This window comes from Acinonyx jubatus, chromosome B1, assembly GCF_027475565.1.
Source record: "Acinonyx jubatus isolate Ajub_Pintada_27869175 chromosome B1, VMU_Ajub_asm_v1.0, whole genome shotgun sequence".
In the NCBI taxonomy this organism is placed as follows: Eukaryota; Metazoa; Chordata; class Mammalia; order Carnivora; family Felidae; genus Acinonyx; species Acinonyx jubatus.
The window spans coordinates 6,055,018-6,079,136 of record NC_069382.1 but is presented as its reverse complement, the minus strand read 5'-3'; the positions used below and the strand labels follow the sequence as shown (position 1 = coordinate 6,079,136).

The following is a 24,119-nucleotide window of genomic DNA, read 5'->3' as shown; positions in this document are numbered from 1 at the left end:
GGATACTTTGCTGCATAAAGTACATTTTTATTCACCAGAGTAGAACAAAAAGACATTATTTCTATTTAACAAGCTAAAGGAATTTTAAGAACTTTTTTCTTAAACTAAGAATGGGTTGCTTTAGTTTTTTGTTTGTTTTTTAGGTAACTTCTTTACCTTAAGGATAGAAATATTTGGGTTGGATTTTTAAAGGGGGAAATACTAGTTATAACTTAATGAACCAAAAAACTTCACAGAAAATCATCAGCTGGTCTAACAAAAATAAACACTTTAAGAGGCTGTAAAAAATTGAATTTTTTTCACATTGGGAGATTTTTATTAACTTAGATTGACATTGTTAATTTTGTCTGCCAAGTCCTTGCTAAATGTATCTTTGTTTGCTACAGACCTACAGGTTTTTCTCAATAACTCGGTATTATGAAGACTTATAGTTATCAGTGATTTGTAATGGTTAAAACAACGTTAAAATAACAAGTTACTTCACTGAAATACTGAAAAGAATATCCGGGGGAGTGTTTGAAAGCTCTGTTTCTAAATAGTAATATTTAGATAGGTATTTGGTATTGAAGATAAGTACTTACAAAAAACATTGGTAATACATTGCTCTACTAATGAGGCTAGTTATTAACTAGTATATTTCCAACACTAAAGGATAAAGCTTTATATTCACATTTATTTTATTCATAGAACTCTTACCAATGAAGAATGTTGTAGCCAACAATAAAGCGACGTATTGTGAGTGATATTCTGTAGAAGTGAAAAAGAAGCCTGCAGCGGAAGAAACTAGAAAAGTGTAGTATGTATCCTTTATACAAACCCACTCTGAACAGAATTAAATGCAGACCAAATGCTTTTAAAAACTTTTGTGCCTTGCTGGCCATTGCAATATCCACACACTAAAGATAAAAGGAATAATAATAATACAGAACAGTGTTTTAAATGACTGTAGCTCATTTAAACCCTTCAGCCATCCACTGGGTTGTCAGATCACATTGGCAACTAAAATTTGACATCCTCCTGGGCTTGCTTCGTTAAGGTCCCTATTTCAGAGAACTTTACAACCATTTTAGCAGCTTCATCCAAGTCATCACAAGCAAGAATTTTAAGTCCATTGTCTGTTATCAGTGCCTTAGCATCATCAGCTCTTCTACATTGTAACTGTACTACAATAGATATTTTAATTTCTAAGTCATGTACGGCGATAACTATACCCTGTGCAATAACATCATGTCGTATGATTCCTCCAAAAATGCTGACCAGAATAGCCAGGACCTGTTTATCTGAAGTGATAAGCTTAAATGCCTCTGTTACTTGATGGACTGTGGCATCACCACCAACATCAAGAAGGTTTTCTGGAGTCCTCCATGAAGTTTTATCCCAGCCCTTGTGGCCAGCCAATCCAGCACCATTTACTAGACAGCCTATATTTCCACCTGGGCCAATGTAGTTGAGATCCACCTCAGTGAATCTCTGTCCCTTTGATTTTCCTGGGTCTCATTCAGTAAGTCAAAGATTTTTGTCTGGAGATAAGCTGAATTAGAATCAAAATTGATCTTTGCATCCATGCACAGCACAACTCCATCTGAATCCTCTACCATTGGGTTTATTTCTTCCGTGGTTGCATCATATTTCCGGAAAGGGTTATAAAGCTTGATCACATTTTCTGCCACAGAATTCACAATATTAGGTGGAAATCCCATCTTCTATTTGGGCCAGACAGCCTGTTCCTTTTTGATGCCTTCTAAATTATCAATAGGTTCTTCAACTGTGGCCTTAGTCTCAGTAGCAACGTCATCAGTGTTGACACCACCTTGCAAACTTCCTGTTAATACAGGACCTTGAAATGACCTTTCCATTGTTATTGCAAAGTAGTATTCTTTGCAATATCTTTCTAGCATATCTTTGCTCACCAACCAAATAGTTCACTGCATATTCTCCCCTTTTTTTGCTGTTTTCTTGGTAAACAACTCCTCCCCAGTCCCTTCTGAGGAAACGTTTTTGCTTCTTGTGGAGAGAAAACTGTCTCCACTCCCCCTTTGAAGCCACTGTCAAATGTTTCTCTTCCTCTACCACCAGCTAAAACATGTGCCTTTTTCATAAAATCTTTTGAATCTAATTTTTTGGCAATTGCATAAACTCCATCTGGTGATTCTGCCACATGTCCTTTGGGAATAGAGACACCAGCTTCTTGTATCTGTATTCATGTGTCGATGCAGTGAGAGATTCCTTTGTTGTTGCTGCTGTATATGGAGTCCATGGTTGTTGAACAATCCAGAACTTCTCAGAGCCTGGGCAGCAGCCTATGACACCAACCAGGACCTAGAAATCAAAGTTTTTTAATGAAGTTTTTTAATTCAGCTATAGCTAACTTAAGGTGTTATGTTAGTTTCAGGCATACAATATAGTGATTCAACAATTCAATACATTTTGCAGTGCTCATCATGATAAGTATACTCTACTCCTTCACCTACTTCCCCCATTTCCCTCCCTTCTCCCCTCTGCTAACCATCAGTTTGTTCTCTGTAGTTAAGAGTTGGTTTCTTGGTTTATCTCTTTTTCTCTCTCTTTTCTTTTTTCCTTTGCTTGTTTGTTTTGTTTTTCAATTCCATGTATGAGTGAAATCATATGGTATTTGTCTCTCTCTGACTTATGTCACTTAGCATTATACCTTTTAACTCTACCCATGTTGTTACAAATGGCAAGATTTCATTCTTTTTTATGCCTGAATAATATTCCATTGTGTATATGTACCACATCATCTTTATCCATTCATTTATCAAAGGCTGCTTCCGTAATTTGGCTATTGTAAATAATGCTGCAATATATAGGGGTGCATTATCCCTTTGAGTCAGTGTTTTTGTATTTTGGGGGTAAATACCCAGTAGTATGATTACCAGATTGTGTGGTAATTCTATTTTTAATTTTTGAGGAACCCCCACACCGTTTTCCAGAGTGGCTGCACCAGTTTGCATTTCCACCAATAGTGCATAAGGCTTCCTTTTTCTCCACATCCTTGCCAACACTTGTCTAGGAAAATGTTACTGTAACCAGTATCAGAGAAATTACTGCCTGTGCTCTCTTCTAGGATTTTTATGGTCTCAGATCACACATTTAGGTCCTCAATCCATTTGAGTTTATTTTTATTTATATGGTGTGAGAAAGTGGTCCAGTTCCATTCTTTTGCGTGTTACTGTCCAGTTTTCCCAACACCATTTGTTAAAGAGACTTTTTCCCATTGCGTAATCTTTCCTTTTTTTGTTGAAGATTAATTGACCATATAATCGTAGGTTTATTCTGTTCCATGGATCCATATGTCTATTTTTGTGCCAATGCTATAGTGTTTTGATTACTACAGCTATGCAGTATATCTTCAAATCTGGGATGGTGATACATCCAATTTTGTTGTTTTTCAAGATCGCTTTGGCTTTTTGGGGTCTTTTGTGGTTTCATACACATTTTAGAATAATTTGTTCTATGTCTGTGAAAAATGCTATTGGTATTTTGATAGGGATTGCATTAAATATGTAGATTGCTCTGAGTAGTGTGGACAGTATAACAATATTTGTTCTTCTGATCCATGAGCACGAAGTGTCTTTCATTTCTTCATGTTGTCTTCAATTTCTTTCATCAATTTTCAGAGTACAGGTCTTTTGCCTCTTTGATTACTTTATCCCTAGGTATTTTATTATTTTTGGTGCAATTGTAAATGAGATTTTTTTCTTCATTTTACTTCATGTTGCTTCATTATCCGAGTATACAAATGCACTTGATTTCTGTACACTGATTTTGTATCCTATGACCTTACTGAATTCATGTATCACCTCTAGTAGTTTTTTGGTGGAGTCTTTCAGGTTTCCTAGATATACTTTATGTCATTATCGTGAAAGTTTTACTTCTTCCTTATTCAGATGCTATAATTTCTTTTTGTTGTCTGACTGCTGTGGCTAGGACTTCTAGTACTATGTTGAATAAAAGCAGTGAAAATGGACATGCTTGTCTTGTTTCTGACCTTAGGGAAAGAGCTGAGTTTTTCATCATTGCGTATGGTGTTAGCTGTGCATTTTTCATATATGCTTTTTATTATGTTGCGTATGCTTCCTTTACACCTACTTTTTTGAGTTTTTTTATCATGAATAAATATTATACTTTGTCATGTGCTTTTTCTGCATCTACTGAAAGGATCATATCCTTTCCCTTGTTGATGTGATGTATTACATTGATTGACTTGCAAATATTGAACCATCCTAGCATCCCAGGAATAAATCCTACCTGATTGTGATAAATGATTTTTTTAATGTACTTTTAGATATTGTTTGCTACTATTTGTTGAGGCTTTTTGCATGTATGTTCATCAGAGATATTGGCCTGTGATTCTTTTTTTGTAGTGTTGTCCTGGTTTTGGTATGAGTGTAATGCTGGCCTCATAGAATGAATTTGGAAGATTTCTTTCCTCTTCTATATTTTTGATTACTGATTCAATTTTATTTCTGGTAATCAGTTTTTCAAATTTTCTATTTCTTCCTGATTCAGTTTTGGGAGGTTATGTGTTTCTAGGAATTTATCCATTTCTTCTAAATTGTCCAATTTGTTGGCATATTATTTGTATAACATTCATAATCTTTGTATTTGTGGTGTCAGTTGTTAGTTCTTTTGATTTCTGATTTTACATCCTCTATTTTTTTCTTTCCTTTTCTTTTTTTCTGATGAGTCTGGGCTAAAGTTGTAACAATATTGTTGATCTTTCAAAGAACCAGCTCCTCGTGTCATTGATCTCTTCTAATTTTTGTTTGTTTTTATTTGATTATAACTGCTCTAATCTTTATTATTTCCTTCCTTCTGCTGTTTGGGGGTTTTTCTTGTTCTTCTTTTTTCCAGCTCCTGTAGGTGTTAAGGTTGGGTTGTTTGAGATATTTCTTGCTTATTGATGTAGGCCTGTATTGTTATAATCTTTCCTCTTAGAACCACTTCTGCTGCATCTATCCATTCATCAGTTGGTGGACATTTAGTCTCTTTCCACAATTTGGCTATTGTTGAGAGTGCTGCTATAAACATTGGGGTACAAGTGCCCCTATGCATCAGTACTCCTGTATCCCTTGGGTAAATTCCTAGCAGTGCTACTGCTGAGTCATAGGGTAGGTCTATTTTTAATTTTTTGAGGAACCTCCACACTGTTTTCCAGAGTGGCTGCACCAGTTTGCATTCCCACCAACAGTCCAAGAGGGTTCCCGTTTCTTCACATCCTCTCCAGCATCTATAGTCTCCTGATTTGTTCATTTTGGCCTCTCTGACTGGCGTGAGGTAATAGCTGAGTGTGGTTTTGATTTGTATTTCCTGATGAGGAGCGATGTTGAGCATCTTTTCACATGCTTGTTGGCCATCCGGATGTCTTCTTTAGAGAAATGTCTATTCATGTTTTCTGCCCATTTCTTCACTGGATTATTTGTTTTTTGGGTGTGGAGTTTGGTGAGCTCTTTATAGATTTTGGATACTAGCCCTTTGTCCAATATGTCATTTGCAAATACCTTTCCCATTCCGTTGGTTGCCTTTTAAAAGATTTTTGAGGAGTGATGGCTTGAATATGGCGGCGTAGGAGGACGCTGGGCTTACCGCGTCCTGCGGATCACTTAGAGTCCACCCACACCTGCCTAAATAACAAAGAAAACCACCAGAAGACTAGCGGAATGGATTCTCTGGAGCCAAGTGTAGACAAGAAGCCCACGGAAGAGGGTAGGAAGGGTGGAGAGGCAGTGTGCGCTAAATGGACTGGCGGGAGGGAGCCAGGGTGGAGGGGCAGCCCGCCGGCAAAGCAGAGCCCCCGAGTCTGGCTTGCAAAAGCAGGGGCTGGGTGGAGTGTGTTTGGACAGCAAGTGGGGCTTAACATCTGGAAGGTTATAAGTTAACAGCTCTGCTTGGAGAGTGGGAGGGCAGGAGGACAACAGGAGGGAGAGTTGTTGAGCCCCAGACAACAGAGCGCAGCTTGGTGGGGAACAAAGGCACTCGCCAGCGCCATCTCCCTCGCCCATCCTCCAGCCAAAATCCCAAAGGGAACCAGTTCCTGTCAGGGAATTTGTTTGCACCATGCAAACACCCAACGCTGTGCTTCTGCAGATCCATCCCTCCAATGGCGGGTCTGACTCCCTCCTGGTGCTGCAGGACCCCTCCTGAAGCGGATCACCGAAGGAAAAGCAAGCTGAGCCTGCCCCTCCCGCCCCTATGCACCTTGCCTATCCACCCCAGCTAATACGCCAGATCCCCAGCACCACAAGCCTGGCAGTGTGCAAGTAACCCAGAGACGGGCCACGCCACCCCACAGTGATTCCCATCCCTAGGAGAGGGGAAGAGAAGGTACACACCAGTCTGACTGTGGCCCCAGAAGTGGGCTGGGGGCAGACATCAGGTCTGACTGCGGCCCCGCCCACCAATGCAAGTTATTCAAGACAGCACAGGGGAAGTGCCCCGCAGTTCCGCACCACTCCAGGGACTATCCAAAATGACGAAACGGAAGAATTCCCCTCAAAAAAACCTCCAGGAAACAATGGCAGCTAAGGAACTGATCAAAAACGATTTAAACAATATAACAGAAAGTGAATTTAGAATAGTAGTCATAAAATTAATCACTGGGCTTGAAAACAGTATAGAGGACAGCAGAGAATCTATTGCTACAGAGATCAAGGGACTAAGGAACAGTCAGGAGGAGCTGAAAACCGCTTTAAACGAGATGCAAAATAAAATGGAAACGTCCACGGCTCGGATTGAAGAGGCAGAGGAGAGAATAGGTGAACTAGAAGATAAACTTATGGAAAAAGAAGAAGCTGAGAAAAAGAGAGATAAAAAAATCCAGGAGTATGAGGGGAAAATTAGAGAACTAAGTGATACACTAAAAAGAAATAATACACGCATAATTGGTATCCCAGAGGAGGAAGAGAGAGGGAAAGGTGCTGAAGGGGTACTTGAAGAAATCATAGCTGAGAACTTCCCTGATCTGGGGAAGGAAAAAGGCATTGAAATCCAAGAGGCACAGAGAACTCCCTTCAGATGTAACTTGAATCGATCTTCTGCACGACATATCATAGTGAAACTGGCAAAATACAAGGATAAAGAGAAAATTCTGAAAGCAGCTAGAGATAAATGTGCTCTAACATATAAAGGGAGACCTATAAGACTCGTGACCGATTTCTCTACTGAAACTTGGCAGGCCAGAAAGGAATGGCAGGAAATCTTCCATGCGATGAACAGAAAAAATATGCAGCTGAGAATCCTCTATCCAGCAAACCTGTCATTTAGAATAGAAGGAGAGATAAAGGTCTTCCCCAACAAACAAAAACTGAAGGAATTCATCACTACTAAACCAGCCCTATAAGAGATCCTAAGGGGGATCCTGTGAGACAAAGTACCAGAGACATCACTACAAGTGTGAAACCTACAGACATCACAATGACTCTAAACCCATATCTTTCTATAATAACACTGAACGTAAATGGACTAAATGTGCCAACCAAAAGACATAGGGTATCAGAATGGATAACAAAACAAGACCCATCTATTTGCTGTCTACAAGAGACTCATTTTAGACCTGAGGACACTTCCAGATTGAAAGTGAGGGAATGGAAAGCTATTTATCATGCTACTGGAAGTCAAAAGAAAGCAGGAGTAGCCATACTTATATCAGACAAACTAGACTTTAAATTAAAGGCTGTAACAAGAGATGAAGAAGGGCGTTATATAATAATTACAGGATCTATCCATCAAGAAGAACTAACAATTATAAATGTCTATGCACCAAATATGGGAGCCCCCAAATATATAAAACAATTACTCACAAACATAAGCAACCTTATTGACAAGAATGTGGTAATTGCAGGGGACTTTAATACCCCACTTACAACAATGGATAGATCATCTAGACACACGGTCAATAAAGAAACAAGGGCCCTGAATGATACATTGGATCAGATGGACTTGACAGATATATTTAGAACTCTGCATCCCAAAGCAACAGAATATACTTTCTTCTCAAGTGCACATGGAACATTCTTCAAGATAGATCACATATTGGGTCACAAAACAGCCCTACATAAGTATACAAGAATTGAGATCATACCATGCATACTTTGGGACGACAGTGCTATGAAACTTGAAATCAACCACAGGAAAAAGTCTGGAAAACCTCCAAAAGCATGGAGGTTAAAGAACACCCTACTAAAGAATGAATGGGTCAACCAGGCAATTAGAGAAGAAATTAAAAAATATATGGAAACAAACGAAAATGAAAATACAACAATCCAGACGCTTTGGGATGCAGTGAAGGCAGTCCTGAGAGGAAAATATTGCAACCCAGGCCTATCTCAAGAAACAAGAAAAATCCCAAATACAAAATCTAACAGCACACCTAAAGGAAATAGAAGCAGAGCAGCAAAGACACCCCAAACCCAGAAGAAGAAGAGAAATAATAAAGATCACAGCAGAAATAAACAATATAGAATCTAAAAAACTGTAGAGCAGATCAATGAAACCAAGAGTTGGTTTTTTGAAAAAATAAAGAAAATTGATAAACCTCTAGCCAGGCTTCTCAAAAAGAACAGGGAGAGGACCCAAATAGATAAAATCATGAATGAAAATGGAATTATTACAACCAATCTCTCAGAAATACAAGCAATTATCAGGGAATACTATGAAAAATTATATGCCAACAAACTGGACAACCTAGAAGAAATGGAAAAATTCCTAAACACCCGCACACTTCCAAAACTCAAACAGGAAAAAATAGAAAGCTTGAACAGACCCATAACTAGCGAAGAAATTGAATCAGTTATCAAAAATCTCCCAACAAATAAGAGTCCAGGACCAGGACCAGATGGCTTCCCTGGGGAATTTTACCAGACATTTAAAGCAGAGATAATACCTATCCTTCTCAAGCTATTCCAAAAAATAGAAAGGGAAGGAAAACTTCCAGACTCATTCTATGAAGTCAGTATTACTTTGATTCCTAAACCAGACAGAGACCCAGTAAAAAAAGAGAACTACAGGCCAATATCCCTGATGAATATAGATGCAAAAATTCTCAATAAGATACTAGCAAATCGAATTCAACAGCTTATAAAAAGAATTATCCACCATGATCAAGTGGGATTCATTCCTGGGATGCAGGGCTGGTTCAACATTCGCAAATCAATCAACGTGATACATCACATTAATAAAAGAAAAGATAAGAACCATATGATCCTGTCAATCGATGCAGAAAAAGTATTTGACAAAATTCAGCATCCTTTCTTAATAAAAACTCTCGAGAAAGTCGGGATAGAAGGAACATACTGAAACATCATAAAAGCCATTTATGAAAAGCCCACAGCTAATATCATCCTCAATGGGGAAAAATTGAGAGCTTTTCCCCTGAGATCAGGAACACGAAAGGGATGTCCACTCTCACCACTGTTGTTTAACATAGTGTTGGAATTGCTAGCATCGGCAATCAGACAACAAAAGGAAATCAAAGGCATCAAAATTGGCAAAGATGAAGTCAAGCTTTCACTTTTTGCAGATGACATGATATTATACATGGTAAATTGGATAGACTCCACCAAAAGTGTGCTAGAACTGTTATGTGAATTCAGCAAAGTTGCAGGATACAAAATCAATGTACAGAAATCAGTTGCACTCTTATACACTAATAATGAAGCAACAGAAAGACAAATAAAGAAACTGATCCCATTCACAATTGCACCAAGAAGCATAAAATAACTAGGAATAAGCCTAACCAAAGATGTAAAAGATCTGTATGCTGAAAACTATAGAAAGCTTATGAAGGAAATTGAAGAAGATATAAAGAAATGGAAAAACATTCCCTGCTCATGGATTGGAAGAATAAATATTGTCAAAATGTCAATACTACCCAAAGCTATCTACACATTCAATGCAATCCCAATCACAATTGCACCAGCATTCTTCTCGAAGCTAGAACAAGCAATCCTAAAATTCCTATGGAACTACAAAAGGCCCCGAATAGCCAAAGTAATTTTGAAGAAGACCAAAGCAGGAGGCATCACAATCCCAGACTTTAGCCTCTACTACAAAGCTGTAATCATCAAGACAGCATGGTATTGGCACAAACACAGACACATAGACCAATGGAATAGAATAGAAACCCCAGAACTAGACCCACAAAAGTATATACAACTAATCTTTGACAAAGCAGGAAAGAATATCCAATGGAAAAGAGACAGTCTCTTTAACAAATGGTGCTGGGAGAACTGGACAGCAACATGCAGAAGGTTGAAACTAGACCACTTTCTTACACCATTCATAAAAATAAACTCAAAATGGATAAAGGACCTGAATGTGAGACAGGAAACCATCAAAACCCTAGAGGAGAAAGCAGGAAAAGACCTCTCTGACCTCAGCCGCAGCAATTTCTTACTTGACACATCCCCAAAGGCAAGGGAATTAAAAGCAAAAATGAACTATTGGGACCTCATGAAGATAAAAAGCTTCTGCACAGCAAAGGAAACAACCAACAAAACTAAAAGACAAGCAACAGAATGGGGAAAAGATATTTGCAAATGACATATTGGACAAAGGGCTAGTATCCAAAATCTATAAAGAGCTCACCAAACTCCACACCCAAAAAACAAATAATCCAGTGAAGAAATGGGCAGAAAACATGAATAGACACTTCTCTAAAGAAGACATCCGGATGGCCAACAGGCACATGAAAAGATGCTCAACATTGCTCCTCATCAGGGAAATACAAATCAAAAACACACTCAGCTATCACCTCACGCCAGTCAGAGTGGCCAAAATGAACAAATCAGGAGACTATAGATGCTGGAGAAGATGTGGAGAAACAGGAACCCTCTTGGACTGTTGGTGGGAATGCAAACTGGTGCAGCCACTCTGGAAAACAGTGTGGAGGTTCCTCAAAAAATTAAAAATAGACCTACCCTATGACCCAGCAGTAGCACTGCTAGGAATTTACCCAAGGGATACAGGAGTACTGATGCATAGGGGCACTTGTACCCCAATGTTTATAGCAGCACTCTCAACAATAGCCAAATTATGGGAAGAGCCTCAATGTCCATCAACTGATGAATGGATAAAGAAATTGTGGTTTATATACACAATGGAGTACTACATGGCAGTGAGAAAGAATGAAACATGGCCCTTGGTAGCAACGTGGATGGAACTGGAGAGTGTGATGCTTAGTGAAATAAACCATACAGAGAAAGACAGATACCATATGTTTTCACTCTTATGTGGATCCTGAGAAACTTAACAGAAACCCATGGGGGAGGGGAAGGAAAAAAAAAGAGGTTAGAGTGGGAGAGAGCCAAAGCATAAGAGACTCTTGAAAACTGAGAACAAACTGAGGGTTGATGGGGGGTGGGAGGGCGGGGAGGGTAGGTGATGGGTATTGAAGAGGGCATCTTTTGGGATGAGCACTCGGTGTTGTATGGAAACCAATTTGACAATAAATTTCATATATTAAAAACAATAAAAAATAAATGATTTTTCACTTTTGTGTTTTCATTTTCACTTGTCTCTGAGTTTTTGGATTTCCTCTGATTTTTTGGTTGAGCCATTAATTATTTAGTAGCATGTTATTTAACCTCTATGTATTTGTGTTTTGTCCAGGTTTTTTCTTGTGGCTGATTTCTAGTTTCATAGTGTTGAGGTCAGAAAAGATGTATGGTATGGCGTTAATCTTTTTAAATTTGTTGTGACTCGTTTTGTGGCATATTATGTAATCTAGTCTGGAGAATGTTCCATATGTACTTGAAAAGAACGTGTATTCTGCTTTGAGACGGAATATTTTGAATGTATTTGTTAGATCTATCCCATCCAATATGTCATTCAAAGCCACTGTTTCTCCTCTTCCTTTTTGGATTTTCTATCCATTGATATAAGTGGGATTTTAAATCCCCTAGCATTAGTGTAGTACTCTTGAATGCTTCTGTTATTATCTTGAGTTGCCATATGTATTTGGGTGCTGTCATGATGGGTGCATAAATACTAATAATTTCTATATCTTCTTGTTAGATTGTCCTTTTTATGATGTAGTATCCTTCCTTGTTTCTTGTTATAGTCTTTATTATAAAGAATATTTTATCGCATATAAGTGTTAATACCTTTACTTTTAAATTCCTTTTTCATGACAAGTGCTTTTCCATACCTTCACTCTGATTCTGCATGTGTTTTTAGGTCTGAAATGAGTTTCATGTAGGCAGCACTGGGTCATTCATTTTTATCCATTTCATCACCCTATGTCTTTTGATTGCAGTATTTAGTACATTTACATTCAAAGCAATTTTTGATAATTATGTACTTACTCCCACTGTGTTACTTTTTTTTCTTTAAGTTATGTTTTATTTTTTGTAGTTCTTTTCTGTTGGTTTATTCTGTTGCTCTCTTCCTCATGGTTTGCTGGCTTTCTTTAGTGGTATATTTAGGTTCCTTTCTCTTTATTTTTTGTGTATCTATTACTGATTTTTTATCTGTGGTTACCATTACATGTTTGTATGACATCTTATGCACATAACAGTCTTTATTAAGTTGATGGTGGCTTAAATTTGAGCATCTTCTTTACTCGTTTCCTTACCATGTCTAGATATATTATGTTATCATTACATCCTTTTAATTTTGTGAATCCCGTGATTAATTTTTATAGATATACTTAATTTTACTTCTTCTGTGCTTCCTACTTTTCTTACTCCTCCTTATGGTCTTTCCTTTCCACTCAAAGAGTACTCTTTAACATATATTGTAGGGCTGGTTTAGTGGTCATTAAGTCTTTTAACTTTCGTTTGGGAACATTTGCTTCTCCTTCTATTCTGAATGCTGCATTGCTGGATAGGATATTCTTGGCTGCAAGTTTTTCTCTTTCGACACTTTGAATATATCATGCTACTGCCTTCTTGCCTGCCATTTCTGCTGAGAAATCAGCTGATCACCTTATGGAGTTTCCCTTGTATGTAACTGCTTTCTTTTCTCTTGCCTTAAAAAATGTTTTCTCTTTATTACCAATTTTTGCCATTTTAATTACTATGCGTCTTGGTGTGCACTTCCTTGGGTTGATTTTGTTGGGGCTTTCTATTTCTCCTGGTTATGGGTTTCTGTTTCCTTCTCTAGAGTCAGAAAGTGTTCAGCTATTATTTCTTAAAATTTCTGCCCCCTTTTCTTATTGTTTTTCTAGGATACCTATAATATGTATGTTATTAAACTTGTTGGTGTTGTTGAGTTCCCTATGTGTGTTTTCATTTTTTTAATATATTTTTTCTCTCTCCTATTCAGATTGATTGTTTTCCATACTGTGTCCTCCAGGTCCCTGATCGATTCTGTAGTCCACTATTTATTCCATGTAGTATGTTTTTAATTTCAGTTATTGAGTTCTTCACCCTGACTGGTTCTTTTTTATGTTCTTCTCTCTTTATCAAGGGTCCCACTGGGCCCTTCCCTCTTTTCTCAAGTCCAAAATTATTTCAAATTCTCCATCAGGCAAATTCTCTGCTTTGTTTAGCCCACTTTCTGTGAACTTCTGTTCTTTCATTTGGAACATATGTTAGATCCAAAATATCTATCTACTCACTTTGTGGACCTCTGTGTCTCTTTCTATGTGTTAGCATAGTCACATATGGCTACTGCTCTTGAAAGCAGTCGTCTTATGAAGGAGAGGTACTGTGGTGACTTACAGTGCAGTGACCCCTGTTCGTCAGAACCTGGTGCTTCACGGGGTGTTTTTATGGGGTTTGAATTCACCCTACCATTGTGGCTGGGCCACTTTCGCCTTCAGTCCAGTTATTTGCCATGGTTCTCTTTGAGTCTTGTGAGCAGGGTTTGGTGCCTGTGTTGTGTAAGTGGGCCAGTCTGGGGCCATTGTGGGCTTGAGTTGAGTCAGACTAGGCATTTGCCAGAGGTGCAGTAGCACAAAACTGAAGGGTGCTTTCCTTTTGTTGTCCCCAGAGAAACTTTCATTTGTGGGTGGGGCCTATAGTTAAACCAGATACCTGCCTCCAGCCCACTACTGGTGTTGCAGCCAAACTGGCAAGTGTGTGTGTCTGTGTGTGTGTGTGTGTGTGTGTGTGTGTGTGTGTGTGTTTACCTTCCTCTCTATCTGAGGCAGACATCACTCTGGAGTGGCACTAGTCTCTGTTGGGGCTGCTTGCGCAATGCCAGGCTTGTGGCACCTCTTTCGATGGGCTCCAGCCAAGGGTCTACTGGAGGGGTCAGGTCTGCAAGAGAACGGGGATGAGGTACACGGTGTTAGCAATGTGTGTGTGGGTCTCCTGTGTGTGAGGACACAGAACAGAGGCCTGGCTGGAGCGGAGGCTTGACTGGAGTGGGCATGTCCACAGGACAATGCAGGGCAGGGCACACTGTTAGCAAGTTACATAATGTTGGCACTGTGCTCCTTTCTGCAGGTTTCCTGTGTCTCTTCTGGGGGGCAGGGGAAGGAAATGGTGCCACCAGCTCCTTTGTCCCAGGAGGTCCCCCAAAGTTCCTGCCCCTCCAGCATGTTTTATGAGATTAGTAAACAAATCTCCCTCCTGTATACTGCAGTATTTTTCAAACTGCTGCTCTTATGCTGGTATTTCTCAGTAGCTGTTTGTTGTGCTGGCTTTTTAAGGGCATGGACTTAGTTTCCTATTGCTTCCTGCTGAGCCCACTGATTTTTAAAGTTCTAGGTTTGAGCCCCATAGACTATAAGAACTTGTGACATTATGCCTCTCTGGTTTTCAAACCAGCTACTTATATTTGGGATGCTTGGTGTGAGGGTCTGGTCCTCTCTTCTTTCTATGCCTGTGGCATTTCTCCCTCCCATGAACAGTCCTGTGGGTCTGTTTGGCTTCCAATCACTTCTCTGCCTTCTTACCTTCTTCACTGTGGGCTCTTCTCTCCATTTAGCTGTGGAACATCTGTTCTGCTGGTCTTCAGGTCATTTTCTGGGTTATTAGCACTGATGTGGGTGTTATCTAGTCCTCTTACTCCTCCACATTCCCTGGAAATCTCCCAGATCTATGTATCTTTATCCTTCCCCAGATCCCTATGTGAACATTATTCCACTTAATATAGTCCCAGAGGTCTCTTAAGGTGTCACCACTTTTTTAAATTCTCTTTTATTCTGCCACTCTGTGTAGATATTTTCCATTGCTTTGTCTTCTAGCTCACTGATTCATGCTTCTATTTTATCTATTCTGGTATTGAACTGCTCTAGTTTTCTCAGTTCAGTTATAATTTCTGCTTCATACTTCTTACATTTCTTGTCTCTTTGTTGAGGTTCTTGCTGTGTTCACTCATTTTTCTCCTGAGTTTGGTGAACATCTTTATGACCATTACTTTGAACTCTTTATCAAATAAGTTGCCTATTTCATTTTTGTTAAGATCTTTTTCTAGGATTTTGCCTTATTATTTGTATTGGAACATAGCCCTCTGTCTCCTCATTTTTGCCTGTCTGTCTGGGTTTGTCTATATGTATTGGAAGAAATGGCTACTATCATTAGTCTTGAAGGAACTATATTGTGTAGGAGCTGTTCTGGGTGGCTCCAAAATGCAGTCTTCCCTGTCGACAAGAGCCAGGCACTCTATGGGCATCCATGAAGTGGGGTTGTGTGCCTGCTGGCTGTGATCAGGCCATGACTACTTCCTTGAGAATTCAGGGCTCATGCCACTTGGTTAGTCCAGTTTCTGTTCACCCATTGTACATGTAAGGCATGGTTTGGGGCACTCACCTAACCCTGTTGTGGCTCAGGTACTGCATGCTGTGGATAGGGAATGTGGAGGGCAGAGATTGCTTTCTAGTGCTAGTAGGCTAGAGAGAGGACATCAATAATGGTTTCTGTCTGCTCCATCACCAGCCATTGAGCACGAGATTGCAAAAATGACATTGCCAGTGCTTCTGTCCTTGGGTAAAGTCCCTGCAGATTCCTGCCTATTCTGCAGCCACTTGAAAATTAGTCTAAGTTTATTTGTTGCTTTTGTACTGGATTTTAAGGCAAATGCATTTGTGCATGAGCCTTTTAAGAGCATGATCTCCATTCCCTATAATTACATGATTATCCTGGTCTTAATACCCATTGACTTCCAAAACTAGTTATGCTGGAGGCTTGTCTTTTTGGTGCTGGCCACCAGAACTGGGGTGCTTGATGTAGGGTGTAATCCCTTGAGATAGTGCTCCATATGTGGGGCATTCCTTCTGTGATTATGGGGTCACTAAGACTGGGGTGGGGGTCTAGTGTTAGGCTGTATTTTTGACTCTCCTACCCTCCTTGATGCGTTGCTTTTATCTTTAGTTATGGAGGCATTGTTCTTCCTGTTCTCAGATCCCTTTTAGAGGAAAATTAATCCATATGTAGCTGTAAGTTTGTTGTGCCCCTGAAAGGAGTTCAGAGTCTTTTTTCATCCACCATCTTGAATCACTCCTGAGACGCTTGTCTTTTTTGCCCTGGTCTCCTGGTTAAACTGTATTCATGCCTTTATTTTGCCAGAGGAGTTCAGGGAAGAATAGCAATGAAATGCCCTTCCCTCTTGCTTTTACCAAGTTGCTATTATTTTTATTGAGGTATAGTTGGCATATAATATTAGTTTCAGGTGTAAAACATAATGATTACATATTTGTATAACTTGTGGAATGATCACAATAATAATTAACATTCAACACCACACATAGAAAATTTCTTCTTGTGGTAAGTAAGATCTAGTCTCTCAGTGGCTTTCAAGTATGCAAAACAGTTTTGTAGTCACCATGCTGTACATTATATTGCTAGTGTTTATTTTATACTTGAAGTTTGTACCTTTTGGCTCCCTTTACCAATTTCACCACTCCCCAACCCATGCTTCTGGCAACCACCAATCTGTTTTCTATATCTAAGAATTGACTGTTTTTGTTCTTATGTTCCACTTATAAGTAAGGTCATATGGTATTTGTCTTTCCCTGTCTAACTTACTTCATTTAATATAATGCCCTTGTAACAAAACCCAAGTTCATCTGCTGGACACACATCAAAGCTAATCACTGAGACATTAGACTATGCACCAAGGAAATGGTTTATTTGAGAAGCAGCTAAATGAAAAGACAGGAGAGCAGGTCTCAAATCCCTCTCCCGAAGGAGGGAAGTCAGGGAAATTTAAAATAATCAAAAAGTTGCCGTTCTGGTTATTGGTCCCATTAGTGCTTTGATTACAAAGTTTCAATCCTCATTATCTTTGACGATTCTTTATTCTTGAGGGAATTGGGACAATGATGGCTCTAATTTCTTCTTGCTGAAATGGGGTGAATGAAGATCAAGGTTAGAGGAATATACTCATTTAGAAATATTCTTCAGTTCCAGGTTGAAATCCAACATTCTGCATTACCAACATTTTTGTTTTTTGGCTAATAGTTCTTATACAACATTTTATACTATATTTTATGACTAAGTAGCAAAGGAGAATTAAGAATATAGACATTTCACATTTGAGTAATTCTAGTAAGATTGACCTAATTCCTTGGGGAATCCTGAAAAACATTTCCAGATCTGATTCTAGGGCCTTAGGGTACATTTGTTGTAACCAAGTAGCTTGTAGTATGATGAATTAGCTACTGTACAAACACCTCCTTGTTCTGTCAAAACATAATCTAAAATAATTCTATTACCTAGAATTACTTGGCCAAAAAGTCTAAGGCCTTTTATTGTACTCCAGCTATTTAAATATTTATATCGCCATGAGAAATATTTATATCCACGGACAAAAATGTAACCTGGGTGTACACATAGCACTTCTGTTAATTCATGGGGATCAATACTTTTATTTTGCAGACTTATTGATTTCTCTCAACTAGCCCTCCTAAATAGTAATTTCATGTCTATCAGAGGCTTGTTGGTCCAAGCAGGTTTTTTTTTTCCGTGTTCTCCTTGCTGGCAGGGTATATAGGACCTGTAGTTTCTTGTGGAACCAGTTTAATTAGAGTATGTTAAATCCACAGCTCCGTTCCTTTTAGTTTCATTGAAGAATGTTGCTCATTAGCACCTCATAAGGTTCTGCCCCAGGAGGTTGGTCCTTTGGGTACTTGCTTTTCCAGGTCTTATTTTCTTTTAGAGAGAGAGAGAAACTCTTAAGCAGACTTCAAGCTCAGTGTGGAGTCTGATATAGGGCTCAGTCCCACAACCCTGAGGTCATGACCTGAGCCAAAATCGAGAGTCAGATGCTCAACCGACTGAGCTACTCAGATACCCATCTTCCAGGTCTTTAATAACACTAAGTCTCCAGGATTCAAGTAGTATGAGGGCACATCAGTGGAATACATCAATCAACCCGCTCTTGTTTTCGCATCATGGTAAAGTCTATCTACCAGTATTCTCCAGATTGAGTGCCTCTAAGTTGCATACCTTTGAGAACTGATGGAATCCCAGTCTTAGGTGTAGCACAAATGTCACGTTTTGGACTGTAATTTCATCAGTCTCTGAAGATGAGGACCCGCCAACCGTTTCTGGATCCATTGAAATACGGCATCTCACCTATAACAGGTGCGTTGAGAAACATGACTACTTATTTTTTGCACAATATGTTCTGGAATAAGGATGATCTCTTGCTCATTCCGTTTCCAGCTGCCTTTAGTGCCAGCTGTCTGATTCCTTACTCTTTACCTCTTCTTAGTGTCTGATATCAAAGCCATTATACTGGGCTTTGGAGTCTTTGTGCTGCCAGCTTGGTGGGTCAATCTGCCTCATTGTTCCCCTGGGCAATCAAACAGTTCAATGTATGGTGTCCTTGGCAGCCGGAAATCACTGCCTCCAGCTCTTCGTAGTTCTTAATCCATAGAACTGCTCTTGTCTGTAGACTCTCAAGGTCTGGATTTTCCAATGGTAGATTTGTCAAATAGAGACTATTGGAACAACTTGTTCTGGTGATCTTTCTGAGCGGCCCATACAGTACCAGGAAAACATGGGGCTGTTGTGGCAATTTTCTGTGATGTTTACTTCAAGTTGTCTAGCTTCAGTTTGCAAGGTTTCCAGAAAACAGCAAAGTGTTAGTTCTATTCAAGGAAACCAGAAGAATTTCAGGATCCAACCCAGTTTTATGGGCAAATAACAACACTCAAAGACAGTTAATCAGAACTCAAGAACATAACGTCCACAAAGGTGTCACTTAAACATCATTTCTCTCCCAAATCACCATTTCCACCAAAGATAGGCAAATTAAGACTAATTTGTTTGTAAAATAAGTTTTAACAAATTTGGCCTAATTATTTACATAAGCACAGTGAGACTAGCGATTGGGCATATAGTTTTGGGGTTTTTTACATCTGCATTACGGGAGCTTTTTATAAAGAATTTCAGATTGAACTTTTAACAGCCTTTCAAGGCTAAGAACCTAAGCCAAACACTTGCCATCAGACTCCACCTGCAATATCTATGGATTTGGGTGAATTCTTCTCTTGTCAAAGTTCCCAAAATACTCTGGTTCCTGTATCTGCCAGGAAGTGACCCTTTTTACTCACCTAGCAAGGTTGCTGGGAACCCTTAAATAAGGTACCAGGCTGATTTTTCAAGGGGCTATATTGGCTCCATGAAGTCAACCCTAGTTCCTTAAAGCCGTCTGGTCATATCTTAGTCTTTGCATGCCCCTCTCAAATACGATATTCCAGTCAAAGCCTTGGCAATATAACCAATTGTGTCCTATCATAAGGAGAATAGATTCTTACTCAACTTATGCAAATAAATACACTGCCTTGAAGATATAAAAATAGTCACTGAGAGTTGGAATTCTGGAGTGATAAGGTAGGGAGAAAAGATAAACCTGTGTTTTTAACCAATTTTTTGTAAGTCAGACATAGCTTAAGAGAAAAAGTTTCCTTAAAACTGGAAGAGGAAACATTAGAGAATCAGCCATCTTTCAAATAAGAGGCATAAAAAATATAATTTTCTTCAACTTATTCAGCCCCATGTTATTCTTCATCTGTCTGAATGTAGTTTTTTTTATTAGTTCCAGAAATTCTTACTCAGTTTAGTTTTAGGATCTTAAAGATACCAGAGACCTGCATTTATCTTGACAAGAAAACTCTGTGACACACAGCACTTTAATAATTAGAATTATGAGTGATGATGTTATACCAGGACATATCAAAACCTTAGGAATTTTATGTATTTTGGAACAGTTATTTGCATTCAGCCATACGATACAACTTAAGAAGGGTTATTATCACTTACTTGACAATGATTCTCATGTAATTTGACGTACCAAATAAACTACTTAAGTGATCGAAGACTTAATAAAGACAAAACATAGACCAATAATCTAAGGCTCTCATTTTAACAGAAAAATCAATTCCAATCTTATACTGGTGTAAAGACATTTATTGCAACAAGACGATTAAAAAAATTTTTTTAATGTATGTTTATTTTTGAGAGAGACAGAGACTGAGCACAAGCAAGGGAGGGGCAGAGAGAAAGAGAGAGACATAGAATCCGAAACAGGCTCCAGGCTCCGAGCTGTCAGCAAAGAGCCTGATGCGGGGCTCCAACTCACTAATGGTGAAATTATGAGCTGAGCCAAAGTCAGACGCTTAACCGACTGAGCCACCCAGGCACCCCACAAGAGAATTTAAAAAAAAAATTGTGCAGTCCCTCTTTTTTCCTCCTTTATCACCCATATTGGTATATACTGATTGAGACATGGACACAGAGGGCACTGCGTGGATTTCAGTTCTGGTGGATGCGGTCATGTGCTGATAAGAATCTCCATCAGGAGTGACAGGCTCTCCACTCTAGGAATGCTGCCCTGACCCTAACCCTAACAGTCCTCAGCTCTCAGATGCCATCAGGAATTGCCTCGAATGCAGACACCTGCCTTGCCAAGGTCATACCGTCTTCCCGGGTGGTCACATCCAATGACTGTTCAATATGAGCGTATAAAAGTGCAGCCCTTTTGCCCAAAATTAAAATGATTCTGAAAGATAATCCAACTTTTGTAACTCCTTTGAGAGTCAGCTAAGGAGTCTGTTGATATTGTATCAGTGCTCAACCTCTGCCTGATCTTTTCTTGCTCTCCTTTCTCTTTGCCAGGTGTTGATCACTTTCTAATAAATTTTTTCCCACATATTGATCTCAATAATCCTATTCCCAACCATGCATAACATCTGCTTCCAAAGATTCCCTTCTCACAAACCTTCTACTACTTTCTTCTTTACATTCAGATTTTGTCCTAAGTTTTCCCTCTTTGAATAACCAGTCTGTTTCATTGCATACAGAGTTGTTTCCAGTAGTCTTTATTATATTTATTAGAACTTGAAGGTTTTCCTCTAAAACCAACAAATGGAAAGAACAAAATAAAATGCTAAGAACAAACTGGTGGTAGAAAGACATACTATATACTTTTTCTTTTCTGACAAGTTTTGCAACAGAGATCATGTAAACCTACCTTTCAGTAAATACAGACAGAAGCTCTAATGCTGGGGCCCTGGGTGGGTGGCTCAGTCAGTTGAACTTCAGCACTGGTCACGATCTCATGGTTTGTGGGTTCAAGTCCCACATTAAGCTCACTGCTGTCAGCACAGAGCCTGCTTCAGATCCTCTGTCCTCCTCTATTTGTCCCTCCCCTGCTTGTGTTCTCCCTCAAAAAGAAAACAAAAAAAAAGTTCTAATGCTGGTAACTCTAAAGACATGTCCATTTTAATAAAACCAACAACCTTAAATTAGCTTTAATACCAAATATTTTCCCAGATCAAATGAACCTGAAAAATGTTTGGGTTAGATTGTATTTTCTGATTTTTAGAACGGCCTGTTCTCACCAGCATTTGCTTTTAAACCAACCAGGGTTTTTCCCAGTGTTAGCAAAGTTACCATGCAAAGGCACAGGAAATATCTCACATTTAACACATACACAGAGAAATACACAAACAAGATGCAAATAATCTTAAAATGGTATTTCAATTTATGGATCCATTAGTCCTTTTTCCCTGGAGCCTAATAACGATTGTGGCCAAGCAGACTTAGAAAAAAAATTTTTGTTTTTCCTTTTCATGGGTTCATAACTAACCATTGACCAATTTGGGAGAATACAGCCTAGAGGGCCGCGTTCAGGAATTGAATTATTATTTCGCTTTTTTCCAGTTAAAACACAGCTATCTTTATCCAAAGCTATCAACTGAAGCAGTCAGCAAGCCACATGGAGCCCAGAGTACCTCTGTGAGCGTCAGTTCCTGTCCTAAAGTCGGGGCTTCACTAACTGTACCAAATAGCTTCCTGGTCATTGCTTTCCCAAGCAAGTGAAAAAGAAGGCGAAAAGATTCAAACCAAACAAGGGAAGAAAAGAAGAAAAGCTCATGTGCCTTCACACACAAAGTACTCCGCAAGAAACATCTGTCCAAAACCAAAGCAAAAACCATTTCCTTGCTGCAACAGTGAAATTAAGTGCCGAAGGTTCCAGTTGGTGCAGGGCCTTAGCGAACAGTCCCTAGAATAAAGAGCCAGGGCAGCTGTTGGGACACATTACAGGACTCCCATTACTGGTCAGGGGCTGACAAACCACAAGCAAAGATGTCTTGCCTGGTATCTGTAGCCAAACCCCAGCTCAGCTGACAGGTAACAGAACTAATCACTGAGACATGGAGTATCCATCAAGGGGAGAGTTGGAAAGGCAGTTCAATGAGGAGAACGGTGAGCAAATCTCAAATCCACCTCCCCAAAACAGGAGAATCAGGGAAATTTAAAGGCAAACTAAAAGGTCTGGGTAAGAAGTTGCAGCTGGACTTAGTAATCCCATGAACCCTTTGGTTACTGATTTCACCTTCAAGTTAAATCACACATTCACACACACACACACACCCCACATCTTCTTTGTCCACTCAACTATTTTTTTTTATTTAATTAAAAAAAATTTTTTAATGTTTATTTTTGAGAGAGACAAAGAATGCAAGTGGGTTAGGGGCAAAGAGAGAGGGAGACACAGAATCCAAAGCAGGCTCCAGGCTCTGAGCTGTCGGCACAGAGCCTGACGCGGGGCTCGAACTCACAAGCTGTGAGATCATGACCTGAGCCAAAGTCCGATGCTATCCACTCGACTATTGATGGCAGTGAGGTTGCTTCCACACCTTGGCCGTTGTAAACAATGCTACAGTGAACGTGGAGGTGCATGTATCCTTTGAAGATAGCGTCTTCTTATTCTTCAGAGAGATACCCAGAAGTGACATTACTTGATCATAGGGTAGTTCTATTTAATTTCTTGAGGAAACTCCATACTATTTTCTGTAGTGACTATGCCAATTTACGTTCTCACCATTGTGCTTATCATTGTTCGGCTCTTTTGTAATTCTTTTTGTGATTTTTATGATTTTCTGTAACAGTAGGCTTATGTTCCTTTTCCTTTATCATTTGTGTATTTACAAGAGGTTTCTGCTCATGTGGTTTGTATATATATAAAACTATTTTAAGTTCTATCAATTTAAGTTTCAATGTATTCTAAAGCTCTATATTTTAACTCCCTCTTCCCACACTTTATGTTCTTATTTTACAGCTTACATCTGAATATATTGTGTGTCCATTAATAGATTTTTATAATTACAATTATTTGTACTGCTTTTGTCCCTTAACCATCATACTAGCTTTATAAATGATATCTCATTTTAATTGATTATCTAATTATATTTACAGCATCAGATTATTCTGAATTTTAGTATACGTATTTACCTTTCACAGTGTGATTTACATTTTCATATGTTTTCCTATAAATAGCATTTTTTATATTTCAGCCTAGAAAAGTCCCTTAAACCATTCCTATAAAACTGGTTTAGAGTTGATGATCTCCTTCAGGGTTTTCTTATCTAGAGAAATCTTTTATTTCTCCTTCCATTCTGAAGGACAACTTTTCTTAGTAGAATATTCTTATTTGGCAGTTTTTTTCTTTCAGCACTTTTAATACAATGTGCTCTTTCTTTTTTTTTTCTTTTTTCTCTTTTATTCTTTTGCTCATTTCTTTTGTTTCTTAAATTCCACATATGAGTGAAATCATATTTATCTTTCTCTAACCTATTTCACTTAGCATTATATCCTTTAGTTCCTTCCATCCATGTCATTGCAAATGGCAAGATTTCATTCTTTTTTTTTATGGCTGAGTAATATTCCAGTGTGTGTGTGTGTGTGTGTGTGTGTGTG

The 24,119-nt window shown here is 38.9% G+C and overlaps 1 pseudogene; it reads right to left on the bottom strand.

The window, feature by feature from the left end:
- Positions 1-987: 987 nt before the first annotated feature.
- Positions 988-13,799, bottom strand: LOC106981985 (succinate--CoA ligase [ADP-forming] subunit beta, mitochondrial-like; annotated as a pseudogene).
- Between the last annotated feature and the right edge of the window lie 10,320 nt (positions 13,800-24,119).